The sequence below is a fragment of the Canis lupus genome, chromosome 36, assembly GCF_011100685.1.
Source record: "Canis lupus familiaris isolate Mischka breed German Shepherd chromosome 36, alternate assembly UU_Cfam_GSD_1.0, whole genome shotgun sequence".
Classification (NCBI taxonomy): domain Eukaryota; kingdom Metazoa; phylum Chordata; class Mammalia; order Carnivora; family Canidae; genus Canis; species Canis lupus.
The window spans coordinates 28,074,219-28,089,706 of NC_049257.1; the positions used below are offsets into that span (position 1 = coordinate 28,074,219).

The window sequence follows — 15,488 nt, forward strand, 5'->3', positions numbered from 1 at the left end:
AAATGGCAAGATTATATTTTCTTTTTATGGCTGAGTAATACTCCATTGTGTGTGTGTGTGTGTGTGTGTGTGTATCATATTTTCTTTATCCATTTATCAGTCGATGGGCACTTGGGTTCTTTCCATAATTTGGCTATTCTAGATAATGCTGCTGTAAACTTCGATGTGTGTGGATCCCTTTAAATTAGTATTTTTGTATTCTTTGAGTAAATACCTAGTAGTTCAATTGCTGGATTCCAGGATAGCTTTATTTTTAACTTTTCGAGAAATCCCCATATTGTTTTCCACACTGGCTGCACCAGTTTGCATTCCCACCAAAAGTACTCGAGGGTTCCTTTTTCTCTACATCCTCACCAACACTTGTTGTTTCCTCTGTTTTTGATTTTAGCCATTCTGATAGGTGTGAGGTGCTATCTCATTAGAGTTTTGGTTTGTATTTGCCTGATGATCAGTGATGTTGAGCATCTTTTCATGTGTCTGTTGGCCATTTGTATGTCTTCTTTGGTAAAATGTCTATTCATGTCTTCTGCCCATTTTTAAATTAGATTATTCATTTTTGGGTGTTGAGTTTCATAAGTTCTTCATTGATTTTGATTTTATCAGATATGTCATTTGCAAATATCTTTTCCCATTCAGTAGGTTGCCTTTTAGTAGTTTAGTTGATTGTTTCCTTCATTGTGCAATAACTTTTTATCTTGATGAATAGCAACATGCAAGAGAATAAAACTAGACCAATTTCTTACATCAAACATAAATATAAATTCAAAATAGATTAAAGACCTAAAAGTGAGACTTGAAATCATAAAAATCCTAGAGAACCCAGGCAGAAACCTCTTTGACACTGGCTGCAGAAATTTCTTTCTAGGTCTATCTCTTGAGGCAAGGAAAACAAAAGAAAGGAAATTTTGAAAGGAGTGACTATCTGAGTCTATATGGTTTGATTATAAGTAATGGGAAATTAGTTAAAATCAATTAACCAAATTATAACCGGTTAAAGGTAGATTTAATTCTACTTAATCATGTGGACTTAAGTAATAAATGCTCATTCCTTCTTAGCTAAGAATGATCATACATGGTTTTAAAGGTTGAGATCCAGAGTCTTCAGTCTTCCACCTTTCTATCTCATCATTTCACTTGCAGTTTGTTCCACATACTTTGACTTGCCACCTTGGCTCAACAGACTGCTTTGTCAAATGTTTCACAAATTTATAGCTTTTCTGGGTTTCTCAAACATGTGTGTGTGTGTGTGTGTGTGTTATTTCCTTTTACTTTATGAACCAGGCCATTTCATGGAATCTATTTCATGAAAACATTCAAAGTTGAAATTAATTTGATATTTTTCTTTTTTTCAGAAGCATAAAGATGAATTCAGAAACTGCCCTGAATCCCCTTCACTTCTACACTTCTACTCATACATGGATTCATTTATTTATATTATTACAATCTGCAAAAAGCCAATCATCCATAAAATTGCAAAATGTGCTTAAATAACTTTTTTTTAATTCTATAGAATACTCAAATCAAATAAAGATTGAGTAGACTCCACTGTGCTCCTGAAATATCATGTAAAACTTTAAAGAAAGGAGGCTGAAATGTGGCAATTGTCATGAAACTATCACTGATGATTTCCCTTGCTCTTAATCTCACTTATTAAATTATTTATTTCTGATACTATGTTTTTCATTTCTAGACTTTCCACTTTTCCTTTTCTATGGTTTCCATATATCTACTAAAATATCACTTGCCAAAGCATGTTGTCTACTTTTTGCCCTAGGCATTTTATCAGTTATGTTCAGATCATTGTCCAATAAGTCTTAACCACTTCAGAGTCTTCTTCTATTAGTATTTTGCATCTCTTGACCACAGTTTTTGTTTCCTTGCTTTTTTATATGTCTCTTTATCTATAAATCCACACCAGGTATCTCATACAGAAGAGCAATGAAAGATGAAGCAATGCTATTTTTCTACACAAGTCCCTTTTGCTGTTAGGTCATTAGAGTGGAAATCATGTCAGCCTGATCTTTGGTTCATCTGGGTCAGGTCTTCATTACAACTTTATTTTGATTCAGTTTATCACTGGCTGTAAACTTTTTTAGAGCAAAGTCAGGATTTTTTCATGGGTTCTAAGGGTAAGAGAGGCTTCCCTCCCCCCCTCCCCCATCATAGCTCATCTGTTTGGCAGATTGAATCTTTGGGAAGTTCTCTTATTTTTCACTCTTATCTTAATTCTCTATGTGGTAATATGCTCAATAATATCCAGATTGTCTCGAAAGGTTGTCTCTTAGCTTTCTTGCCTACTAAGGCATTTTGTTGGTGAGATATCAAATTTCCTGCCTCAAACTTCAGTAAGTGGAAATTTAGAGTGACTTTTATAGCTCTGCATTCCCCTGCTCCCAGTATTTGAAGAGACTTTGCCTCCCAGACCTTTTTCAATCTCCCTCCCTCCCTCTCATTAGTATAATTAAATAACATTGGGTCCTAAACTCTCTGATGAGTTTATAAAAATAGCTATGATTTGAAGTTTACATGGCCTTTGGATGGGTTTTCCCCTTTATGGAATGTGTCTTTTATTGTCTGGCAGCTTCAGCATTTACTACTTATTTTCCTTTTCAGCAATTCGACTATATTATGTGTAAGAGGTTCTTTCTTTTATTTACCCATTCTCTGAGCTTAGTGAGTTTTCTGCATCGTTGGATTTATGTCTTTTGAAAAAAACCTTGGACTGTGCCTTTCAAATATTTTCTCTGTCTCATTCTTTCTCTCCTTTTCTTCTCAGAATAAACTCATATCCATGTTAGGATTGTTGCCATTGTTTCTCAAGCTATAAGTATTTTTCTAAGATTTTTTTTCTCTTTGTGTTATGACTTGGATTGTTTATATTGACCTCTCTTCAAATACATTATTTTATTCTTTTGCTGTGCTTAAGTTTTGGTTAAGCCCATAGGTGAATTCATTTTGGTTATTGTATTTTTTTCAGTTCTCTTATTTAAATTGAGTACAATTGAAGCTTTTATTTCACTGCTGATTCCCTCATGTTCTTAAATTTTGTCCATATTTTCCTCTAGAACTCCTAACACTTATCAAAGCTATTTTAAAGAACTTATATGCTATTTCCAAACCCTCTGTAAAGGCTGATCCCTTTGTAGATTTATTTCTACTGACCTGCATGTTCTTTTGATTGTGGGTCACATGTTTTTTGTTGTTGTTGTTGTTTATTTGTTTTGCTTTTTCATATGCCTGTTAATTTTTTGAAGTTATATTTCTACAATTGTGTGGGGTGGGGAAAAGAAAGGACTAAAGATAGTAATATCTGCTACCAGAAGAATGTATAGCCACTCCTTTCATCACTCCATCTATGCTTGAATGGAGTACTGAGTTAGTCTTATTATAGTTGAGCTGGATGGAGCCTTGGTAGAACGGGGTATAGAAAAGTTCCTTACAATTATTTCACCACTAGCTCCAAATATATTGAGGAAGATTAAGACTTTCTGTTCTTTTTATTAAGACTTTCTGTTCTAACTAATTATTCTCTCAAGAACTCTTCAAGCATTTATAACCCATCTTTTAGAATTTTTAACCATTCTATACATTAAAGCTCAGTAGCCAGGTATTCATGCCACTTAGAAGTTTTCTTTACTCTATAGCCCAACAACACTCCCATGTCTCCATACCATACTGCTGACCTGACCCAGAACTTGATTGTTTACTTCTTTATATTCAGTGTTAGCCCCATGCACTTTGGGGACATAAAAATTAGAACTATAAAATTTCTAGAATGAAGCTTACAAGACAAATATAGCAGAACATTTTGAGATCTTGAATAGGCATGACATAAACATTGAGAAATATGTGTTATAAATTAAACTCAATCAAAATAAATGCACCTGTTCATTGAACAACATATTTAGCAAAATTACAATTAAATCTCAAACTGTAGGGAAATATTATGTTATATTGGTTATATTAATATATAAACATTTTGATATGTATGTATGTCAAAAGTAGAGTAAACTTAAGCATTCACAATAAGAAAAAATTTCAGTCAAATTTGGCAAAATATTTGAAATGGTATTTTACAAAAGAAGATAAGTGAATGACCAATTACTAAGTAAAAACATACTCAACATAATAAAGCATCAGAAAGTACAAATTAAAAAACTTAATATCTCATGAAATATCTCTCCACACTTACTTGACTAGCAAAAAACAAAACAAAACAAAACAGAAAACAAACAAACAAACAAAAAACCACAGTGCTAAGTTTTGGCCACAGTGTGGAATAACCACAACACTCAGACATTGCTGATGGAAATGTAAAATGATACTACCATTTGGAAAATAATTTGAATTTCTTATACAGTTAAACACAAACATGTGGATAAGACTGAACTATTCAAGTCATAGGCATTTGCCCAATGAAATTACATCTATACACAAAAAAAATCCACGTACTCTAAATATTTCTTGAACTTTTTTACTCTTGTACATACAACATTCTACTTTGAAAATATTTTCCCAGTGAACTGTTTCTGAAATGTTAATTCTTCATGGGCATAGCAAGTATCTCTTCCTTCTTAAGTAATCCCAGTTTTAATAAGCTAAAATGTCAGCTATTTCCTGTGATCCCATGACACTTGAGATATATCCAAGAATGTTGCTATTATTTTACTAATAAGAGGCTCTGAAACCATGGATAGGGCTTATATGGAAGAACATGTGGTTTTGTGGTTAGATGGAGATTTATCCATTTGAGGAGACCTCTTCAAATGCCAATATCTCAAGGCCCTTTTAGGCATTCAAAAGATATTCTTTCAGATGACTACCTTAAAAAATTAGACTCTTTTTGTTAACAAAGTGGATGAGAGGTTTCACTGGAAAAATAGAACCCATTCATGTTTTATTTTCAGATTCATACATGTTCTTATTTCTCACTACTAAGTATGAAACTATACTCAAATCATCATTAGATATTAGCTTATATAGCATTAACTATAACCTCAACTCCAAAACACATAGAAACAAACATAAAAACAATAAATAAACCAACAAAGAAAAAAATGGGATAAGAAGATTTTTTAAAAAACCAGAAACACTGTAAACAGTAAAGGAAAACTTCTCCAATCAAATATGGATAGCTTTTGTATGTCAGTAATACTCTAGTCAAGTAGTTTTAAAAATAAAGATGAAGAAATTAAAAAAAAGAAAATAACACCCCATATTTCCAAAATTAAAATAAATAGCAAAATACTTAGGGTAGTAAGAGACTGTATTGCATTCATGAAATAAAAGAAGTGGGTGTTTTAAAGAATTAATTTAAAGGCTCTAAAAAAGTAGATAGGAAACCCTCAAGAAACACTCATTAGTTTTGGTCAGTAGAAATCATGGCAACAAAAGTAATTTTTAGACAAAGTATAAGAAAATTACAGAATCAAAAAAAAAGAAAAAAAAAAGAAAATTACAGAATCAATTCTGGAGACATTAGATAAGGAAACTGAAAACAAAGGAAAATATTAAAGAAATAATAAAATGAAACTTTGAAGAACTGAAAGATATTAAAATTTAAAGAAGCCCACTAAGATCTCAGCATTGTGACTGGACAAAATCTCTCACCAAGATGACACAACCTGGAATTTCAAGTCAAAAATAAAAAAGTCCAACGATATTCTGTGTGTGGGTATTGGGTGGCATGCTCTCATATAAGACGAATAAGAATCAGAGTAGCAACAGATATTTCAAAATCAATTATGAATGCTAGAAGACAATGTTCTTTTTAAATTTCTGAGAACACATTAGTCCAGAATTATTCCAGAATTCAGTACTCAACTGGATTATCCATTATTTTTGATAACAGAATAAAAACACTTCCAGACAAAAAGGCAACGGAAATTATGTTTCCCATGTTTTCTTTGGGAAGCCCATACAAAAGGTACTCTTGCATCAAGAACATCAACATCCCCATGAGCACCATCACCAATAACAACAACCAAAGTGCAGAAGAAGAGAACAGAAACCAGGAAATTCTGCAGCCATCCTAAACATCCTCAAAAAGCTACTAGACTTGGAGGAACAAAAATGTTTTCAAAGAAAAGCAGTTATAAAACAGGAAAGGGGTTTTGAAAAAAAGATAAAGCTATGTGGTTAACAACACATGCAAGTAAGAAAATTTAATAGAAATCTGTGTACAACACTGTACTGATAGATAATACTGTATTGTACACTTAAAAATCTTTTAAGAGGGTAGACCTCATGCTAAGTGTTCTTAGAAACAACAAGGTGAAATTTAAAAAAAAAAAAAAGGGGGGGATGGTAAACAATAGCAATATGGAATTTTTACCATTGGACAATGTTTGGCATGACATTGACTAATAAATTCAAAGTCAAAACGATATAATTATTAATTGGAAATTTGTGGTAAAGCTATTGATAAAGATATTGTGATAGACTTTAACTTCTGGTCCTTGGCTTGGTAATTGAGACTCAAACTGAGGCTGAGACTAAGAATAGAGTAGTTTCAAGTAACAATTGTTATAGGTCCAGTTACCACCTCCAGGATTTAGTCGGAATAAATTAATCCAATAACAAGAAACTTCAACACAGCTGTTCATCTTTGAAAACATAAGGCTCAGGGGAAAGTAGATTCTATATTCTGGAATTATTCATCAAGGAAGAAGTGCAGCTGTGTTTTGTATCCTCCTCTCCAAGAAGAGGGAGTGGGTTTCTTCTCCCCAAAACTAAGGAGTACAGCGATGGTGTAAAGATATTCAATCCTATTTGTCACAAAAGGAAATGAATAGGTGATATCTAAAATTGAGAAAATATTGTGAAGTATACTAAAACTGGTAGGAGACCTAATTGCAGAAAACATGTGTTTGCCTGCTGTTGGGACTACAGGATTGAAGGTTAGGACTGGTGGGAGGCAGCAGGTCAGTATTCTTGTTTTTCATTTATATCATTCAATAATATTTACCTATATAGAGAGAGTAATGCAACAAAAATGTGTATGTATGTGTATGTGTATGTGTATGTGTATGTGTGTGTGTGTGTGTGTGTTTAAAAGGGATGTATTTATGGAAGATACTAAGGAAAAAAAAAATGAGCCACTGACTGATGAAGCAGGGCCTTAAAAGGAAGTCCATCCTTGAGAACAATTTTCTAAAGTAGGGTGACATAAGTGAGCTTTAAAAACTACAACTTCTAGGGCAGCCCGGGTGGCTCAGCAGTTTAGTGCCTGCCTTCAGCCCAGGGCCTGATCCTGGAGACCTGGGATCGAGTTCCACTCGGGCTCCCTGCATGGAGCCTGCTTCTCCCTCTGCCTGTGTCTCTGCCTCTATCTCTTTCTCTGTGTGTCTCTCATTAATAAATAAAAATAAAATCTTTAAACAAACAAAAAAACTACAACTTCTAATCCCGAGCTGTGTAATTACAGAAAACAGACTTGCTTGATACATCCACATTTGATCTGACTATAGAGGAATGTTTCTGGATACTAAGATCATAAAACACAGTAAAATACAAAATATCACATTTTCTCATTAAAAAATCAAGAATATACTCATGCGCTGTATTTGCACAAGGAAAAATATGTATCCAAATTCAATATTTAGTTTTGAAATAATTTTATATCCACAGAATTTAAAAAACGCAGTCAACTAGAATATTTGAGAAAAGACCACAGGGAACATTCTGTGGATATGAAAGACCTAAACATTCAATTGTCAACATTAGTCAACCAAGAAAGAAAAAGATGAACATAACATTCCTAAATTGTTGTCTCAGCTTCCATTAATCCAATAATACATGGATGAATTGTTTCCGCTACTAAAATTCAGTTTCTGATTGGTACTTTGTCTTTTTTTCATCATTCTAAGCAATGCCAATTTAAATTATGTGATAGTGGCAATGTAAGTACCTGATGTGTCTAAATGATGAAACACCAATCCTTGCCAAAAATGATGAAGCCGCACAGGCTCAGTATCAGTTATGAAAGCTCCTTTAGTTCCTAGGCTACAAACAGTCTTTTCTTAGCTAAAAAAAATAGCACCAGTTAAGTACAAGATCATTTATAGACTTGAAACCTTCTCATAATGATTTTAAAAATGATTATGTACAGCCTGAAAATATAAAAGATGTGATCCTCATTGTCATCCTAAAATACTTCTATTTTTCTTTTACCTTAGGGTTTTTATATTCTTGCATAATGGTGTTTATGAATATTTAGAATCTCTAAAAGAACTGACAATTGCACTACCTGCAAAAATATTATACATGATACTCATAGAAGAACAAACATGTTTTATCACTGAATATTTGATGATATCAAACAGCAAACCATCATCTGATGAAGTACATATATATCAAGATAGAGTACTTTGGCTCATACGTAGCACACACAGACACTAGATTTAAATGCTTTGTCACTACCACAGATAAGATTTGGTTTCAATCGTGACACTTTGAAGTCATACTTTTAGTTCAGTTTCAATATTTCAAGCTAATATGGAATTACGTGTTTTGTTATGGTAAAATTATAAGTTAATATCTTGAAAAAGGGATAGGAGGCATTAATTGCTATTAACCCGACCTGGTATTAGGCAAATTAACATGGCCTGGAGGTATAACAAAGTATTATTTACATAAATGTATATAGTTCTTTCTTTAAGGTATGTGTTGTTTAGAGAAAGCTGTGGCTTATGTAAGCTATTTTCTATATGTATAAACCTTTAAAATCTTTATCTTTAAGGCTGGAATAAAAGTGTGTCTTACTATCTATTTATATTCCACATGTGTCAGTGAAAATACAATACAAATGTTTCAATATAGATAGTATTAACATACGGAGAAAATCAATGCTGCATTTTCTGCCAAGATTTAATGTAAAAAAACAAAATCCTATAACATTACCTAAAACACTTACCAGTTGCACATGTATCAGAGCCTCCAGCATTACATTACAGTATACAGATTTAGCTGGTCTTTAAAAACTAAGGCTTTTTGTGCCCATGTTTCCAGCTATAAAAAATGATACATTTGTTATTTGAAAAACAATATATGAAAAAATATATATATAACTGAGGAATTTCCAGTTTGGGGTAAGATGAACTAAGCACACTCCTTTATCTCCCACAGAACACGACGGTAACCTTGACAATGCTCGGCCCAGCTGTTTGAGAACTCCGAAATGTGGACAGCAACAGGCAGATTGAACTACAGCACCGTTAATCCAGGTGCTTGAAGACTGGGGGCCAGTTGGCCATCTTTGTGTCCCTCGGCGCCTCCTGGCCTGAGCTGAACTCGGCTGGGAACCCAGACCGGGCACAGTAAGGCAGAACCAGCAACAACGACAAACAAAGCAGTTCAGGTAAAGCTGTTCAGTTCTAGCCTGAGAAGTAAAAAGTGAATTATAAAGTTCACAGAGAGGAAATAACACTTTTTTCCCTCTTTTCTCTCTCTCTCGCACACACTACAGATGGTAGGTAGCCCTGGAGAGGCAGGGGGGTGGTGGTGGCAGCAGGTGCAATGCTGGTGGCCTGCAGGAGCCTGAGTCTAGGCCATGAGACTGCCCCCCTCCCTCCTCTCTCTCCTCCCTTGGGAGCTACAGATTCACAGGGTGGGGTTGAAGCCCAACTGTCTACTGTCTCTGTTTCTGTATCCTACCACCTCTTGGTCCTGGATGGTTCAATAGCAAAAGTAGTTGCTTTCTGTCTTTTACAAGGCAGTGGGGACAAGGGACACAAAGGAAAAAGAGATGAATGCTGGGGAGATTTTAGAGAGAAAGGCTGGACAATCAACCCCATAAAGTAGGGTCTTACTTACCACCTGTGGCTTCCACAGGGAAGCATCTAATCCTAATTAGCATGTAAAAGGCTTTAAGAATGGAAAGAACAGACCTCTGCCCAAGTCCTTTGCCAAACCCTGTGGGGCATCCATGGCCCAGAACTGGATAGCACCTCCAAAGATTTGAAAACCGGACAGGTGTTGGGAGCCCAGTGCAGAGAATGCAGGCTAATCCTTGCAGCTTGGAACAGAATCTGGTGGGTTTCATACTTAAAACATAACTTTTGGCATTTCTCATAGAATTTATTTTATTATTTTATTTTTTTAATTTTCTTTTCATAGAATTTAAACAAGACCCTCAGACATCACATTCAAAATCTCCAAGATTGTCCAAATTTACTCAAAATTACTCCAAAAATTCCTCAGAAATCAAAATTCCTTACAATCAATCCAGAATTACCCAGGGTACAACCAACCATGATGTTTATTTCATCTAGCTTGGAAAAAAAAAAAAAGCAAAAGATGACCGACAGAGATGTTGGAAGAAGCAGCAATAAAAATTGTGGTCAAACACTTTTGAAACAAGTGTTAAAATGTCAAGTACAGAGAATCTATATGATATAAAGAAGAAACAAATAGTAACTCTGGAACTGAAAAACTCACTGAACAAATTCAGTACCAGATTGGAGATGAGAAAAGTTGGTGAACTTCAAGATAGATCAATGGCATTTATTCCTTTTGAACATCTGGGAGACAAAGGGGGGGGGTGGGAATGAAAGAAAATAATGACTAGAGCTTCAGGGTCCTATGGGACAACAACAAAAGGTCAAAACTTTGGAGTTCCATAAGAAAATAATAAAGGACATGAAGCTAAAAATATATTTGAAGAAGTAATGGATTGAGAATCTTACGCTTGATAAAAGTATTCATACAGATTCATGAAGCTGAATGAATCCCAAACAGAATAAACACAAAGGAATGTATGTTCAGATATAGCATAATCAACATTGCTGAGAACTAAAAGCAAATAAAAATACAGAAAGCAGCCAGAGAAAAATGGCTCATTAACTGCAAGGGAACAATACTTTGAATGACTACAGATTTCTCAACGCAAAGCATGGTGGCCAGAAGAAGGGGCACCGCATTTTCTTAAATTGGGAACGAAAAGACTTGTCAAGCCAGAATTCTATATTGAGTAAAAATATTCTTCAGGGTAATGGTGGAATAAAGATATTTTCAGATAACGGAAAGCTAAAAATAGCCTGCAAAATGCTCTGAAATGATTGTTAAAAGAAATTCTTCAGGCAGTAGAAAAATGATACTGGAAGGAATCTTGGAAAGTCAGGAATAAAGTAGAATATAAACTGTAAATATATGGAATAAAGTAGAATATAAACTGTAAATATACAATAAATATAACAGATACTACTTCTCTCAAGTTTTTAACATTTGTGTAAAGTCAAAAACAAATACAACAGAGCCTCATGGGAGTTTCAATATATTTAGAGCCAAAATGGACTACGGCAGCCAAAGGAGGACCGTAAATGGAACTGTATGGTGACAGATTCCTATATTCCAGTTGAAGTGATAATGTACTGATTCTAAACAAACTGTACGAAGTTATGAATGTATTTGCCATCCCTGGAAGAAAAGTAAAGGGAAAAAATCTTTAGTAGGTAAATAGACAAATAAATCAGGGAACGACCGTATACTAGAATACCAGTCATCGGTACATGCAACAATTTGGATGCAGGTTGATATAGGATAGGTGCCATGATGTGGGTGCATCTCCTAGGTACTCTGATGAGTGAAATAAACCATTTTCAGGAGTTTACATACTATATGTATCAATGGCATTCTGGAAAACAAAGACAAAAACAAAACAAAACAAAAAACTGTAGTCAGAATAACAGATTAGTGGTTTCCAGAAGTCAGAGGGTAGTGTAACCATAAAGAGAGAGCCTCAGGGAGGTTTTTGAGGTCACCAAATTTTCTCTATCAGTATTATGTTCCTGACTGCATGAAATCATGTGTTAAAATTCATAACATTTGACAACAAAAGAAGTCCATTTTGCTGCATCATAATTTCAACAATGAACCAAAACAAAACCTTTTTTATTTTATTTTTTAAGATCCTATTTATTTGAGAGAGAGAAAGAGCATGAATGGGGGAGTAAGCGCAGAGGGAGAAGCAGACTCTCCACAGAGCAGGGAACCCAACTCAGATCATGACCTGAACCAAGGGCAGATGCTAACCCACTGAGCCACCCTAGGCCCCAAAACAAAACCTTTCTAAAAGCATATTGAGGATGTGGGTGATTATTGACTTTTCAAGTTGCCTTATCTTCCATTTTAGTTATCAAAAATACATTAGCTTTTTAATCAACCATTTGCTGAGTCATTTCAAAATAAAAATCAATCACATTAAATCAATCAAAATAAAAATCAATTACATTTTTTGATAAAAAAAGACTTTTCCTTTTAACTACTAAAATAATTGAATGTGTAATTTCAACTCCTCTTTGTTGATCACATGTATTTTCCCTTTTGACATTATTCTAAGAATAACAAGAACTCTGGATAAAATAAAAATGTCATTTCTAATATCTCTTATTCTACACTAAAAAAGTCTATACCCATTGACCAAATTTGTTTATGTGCATGTAAAAAATATTGCAATTCAATCCATTTTGTCTCTAAACAAATGGATCATATTAATGTATAATCTGATGTTATTACAGGAAACTTGAATTTTAATGAGCCCTATTTGATTTGGATGAGTCAAGACAGGCATAACACAATTGAGTCAATTAGCAAGAATTTTGCAATCAATGTTGATTAAGAAAATGGGATGATGGTATGTGCATAATTTGGAGGCATTCCCTGGCTTGAACATTAATATAATGGGATAAACACTGGCACTTTAAAGATCGCACATTGCTCTGAAATGAAACGATGCATATTTTTGATACATGTAAATATTAATCTATATACTTTTTATTATACATGACTGGATATCCATTCAAAGTAGACCTAAGAAAGAAGAATAAATTGTTCTGCTTTCATGTTCCAGTAAAACATAACCATTAAATCTGCTATAGCTAAACATGTAATGAAATAAATCTCGGATACGGCACATAATTATTGTGATTAGATTTTTGTCCTATATGTCACACATGGAATTGTATTTTTGCTTTGGAGTTTTGGTAGTTTTTTTTAATGCAATTTGCACATTATATATGAATGCTGTTGTCACTACAGATATTTTTCTTGTGCAGAAACCAATGTACTTATCCGAAAAAATGTGTTTACAGATAAAATGTATATACATGTTTTCTATTTGCAGAGAAAATGTGTGCATAGGTTCACTCTTTGTTCTTCACAGCATCAACAGTTTTTCTCTTTGATATGTTTACCTTTACTTTACAGGTTGTTTGGGGGGTAATTATATTTTGCCTTCATTAGTGTGCTTTTAAATTATGTTAGCCCATTATCCTATGTCATTTATATTTTTTTGTTAATGATTTTGGGACATTATGTGATTTCATTTGAATGCTGTATGGTATGTAAATTGTCTTTATTTTTTATTTTATTTTATTTTATTTTATTTTATTTTATTTTATTTTAGTGAATTGTCTTTAATAATAAAGCCTTCAAAGTAAAACCATGGTGTTTAAAATTAAACCTCATGCCATATAAAACAGCTAAATTTATATTAATTCATATTAAACAAAGATTTAATAATTTAAAATATTTCAGGGTTATGATACTGAGCCAATGATTTAAAAATTAAATACATAAAACAAAAATATAGATCAGAATAATAAGCTTATTTTGAGGGGATAATGAAGTTCTATTACATAAACTTTGTATCTGCCAAATATCAAATCAGTTCTTGAGTAATTGTTCTTGATCTGATTCCATTTTTATATGTAATTTAGAGTTCATCAACCAAAGTAACTGAAAATCCTATTCACATATTCTTTCTACTTATTATTTGAAATCATATTTGCTTCCACAAATATTATGCAGCATTCTGAACACAATTTTGAATGTCATTGTGTGCATTCTCCACATTAACTTCCAGATATGCCAGTATTATCTTTCTCATGTAAAACTGAAATGTTATTATATTTTCTCTGACTTTCTATATAGTGATAATTTTCCTTTTCATGTATTTGTCCGTTAATGAAAAATTATAGTTCATCTTATGCTACATTTAAATAATTATTTTTGGAAAAGAATTCAATCAAGAGTTAAATGCACCTTTAGTATCTTTCTTCTTCTTCTTTTTTTTTTTTCTGAGGACTCTTAGAAAATATTCCTTATATTATTGTTTTTATGAATTTTCTGTAAAACTATGATTTGTATAAAGTTACTAAGAGCTTTTAATAGGACACTTGTTTATCTCTATGATAGGCAGTGGGTTTATTTTAGGAAAGAAGAAAACATTATTTCTGATATAGAATGGAACAGAGTCTCTATGTAATTTGCAACATGCTGAATATTACAAAAAGCGAAGCACAGTGTTACTATGGAAATACACAGGAAATTCGACATAAGAATTCACTGAAGACCACCCCAAAGAATATCTTTTATCTTACTGATGGGATACAGCTAGGTCTCATTTACATATCCACACAATCTAAGTCCTAAATCTGACAATCCTTATATTTTAACTGATTCAGAGCTTTTTTTTAACGTGATTGCTGATATGTTTGGATTAAAATATGTCATTCTGATTTTCAATGTGTTTCATTTGCTCTTTCCTTCTTTTATCCTTTTTTCTACCTTCCCTGGATTTAAGAGTATGTTTGGTTGTTCGGTTTTATCTCCACAGTTATTCATATCTTTTAAAAAATTTCGAAGTTTCTCTAGTTTTATTATATATAAGCTTAAATAATCTGAGTTTCCCTTCAAAGAATATTATACCACTTCACATATAGTATGAAGACCTTATAACCATAATTTTCAATTCCTTCCTCCTATACCTTGGCATATATTTTACCTATACATTCACTGTAAAGACACAATAATTATTCTTGTTTTGTTTTAATCATTCAATTATCTTTTGAAGAAATTAAGCACCGTGATGATTTCATCATCATTTATCCCATTTCAAATGTTCTCTAGCTCTTTGTTTTGACCTAGTTTTGTGTGGCCTACATTATCTTCCTTCCACCTGAAGAACTTCTTTCAACATTTCTTAAAGGGTATGTCTGCTGACAATTTCCTCAGTTTATATTCATCTGAGCAAGTTTATATTTCTGTTGGAATTTTAAAGGATATTTTTATAGAATATTCTTCAAAATTCAGATTGATATTTTTCTTTTTCAACATTTTAACAATTTTATTCCTTCCTATTTTCTTGCTAATGTGGTTTCTCCAGAGAAATTTGATGACCTCTTCTCTTTGTTCTTTTGTATTTAAGGAGTCTTTTTCTCTGGTTACTTTACCCCCATCTCTGGTTACTTTCAATATTTTCTCTGCTTCTCTGTTTTTGAGAAGTTTAAATATGATAGATATGTTTGTTTTTGTTATTTATCTTGCCTTTTGCTTTCCAAGTTTTTTGAATATGTGGTTCTATATCTGTCATTAATTTTGAAGAAAAAATTGCCATTATTTCTCCAAATATTTCTTGTGTTCCATCTTCTCTTTCTTCTTCTGTAATACTGATATTATACATATATCTATACATATATGTTTTATATATA

At 33.0% G+C, this 15,488-nt stretch overlaps 1 long non-coding RNA gene across 3 annotated transcripts in view; it reads left to right on the plus strand.

The window, feature by feature from the left end:
* LOC111094291 overlaps positions 1–15,488 on the plus strand; it is a 50,197-nt gene that overhangs the window by 25,706 nt on the left and 9,003 nt on the right. For 2 of the 3 annotated variants that reach the window (XR_005384867.1, XR_005384865.1), the window contains 2 exons: positions 9,127–9,358; positions 10,117–10,493. This is a non-coding gene — a long non-coding RNA (uncharacterized LOC111094291). Of the gene's footprint in view, positions 1–9,126; positions 9,359–10,116; positions 10,494–15,488 lie in introns of those variants that run through there. The other variant, XR_005384866.1, reaches the window with a different exon arrangement.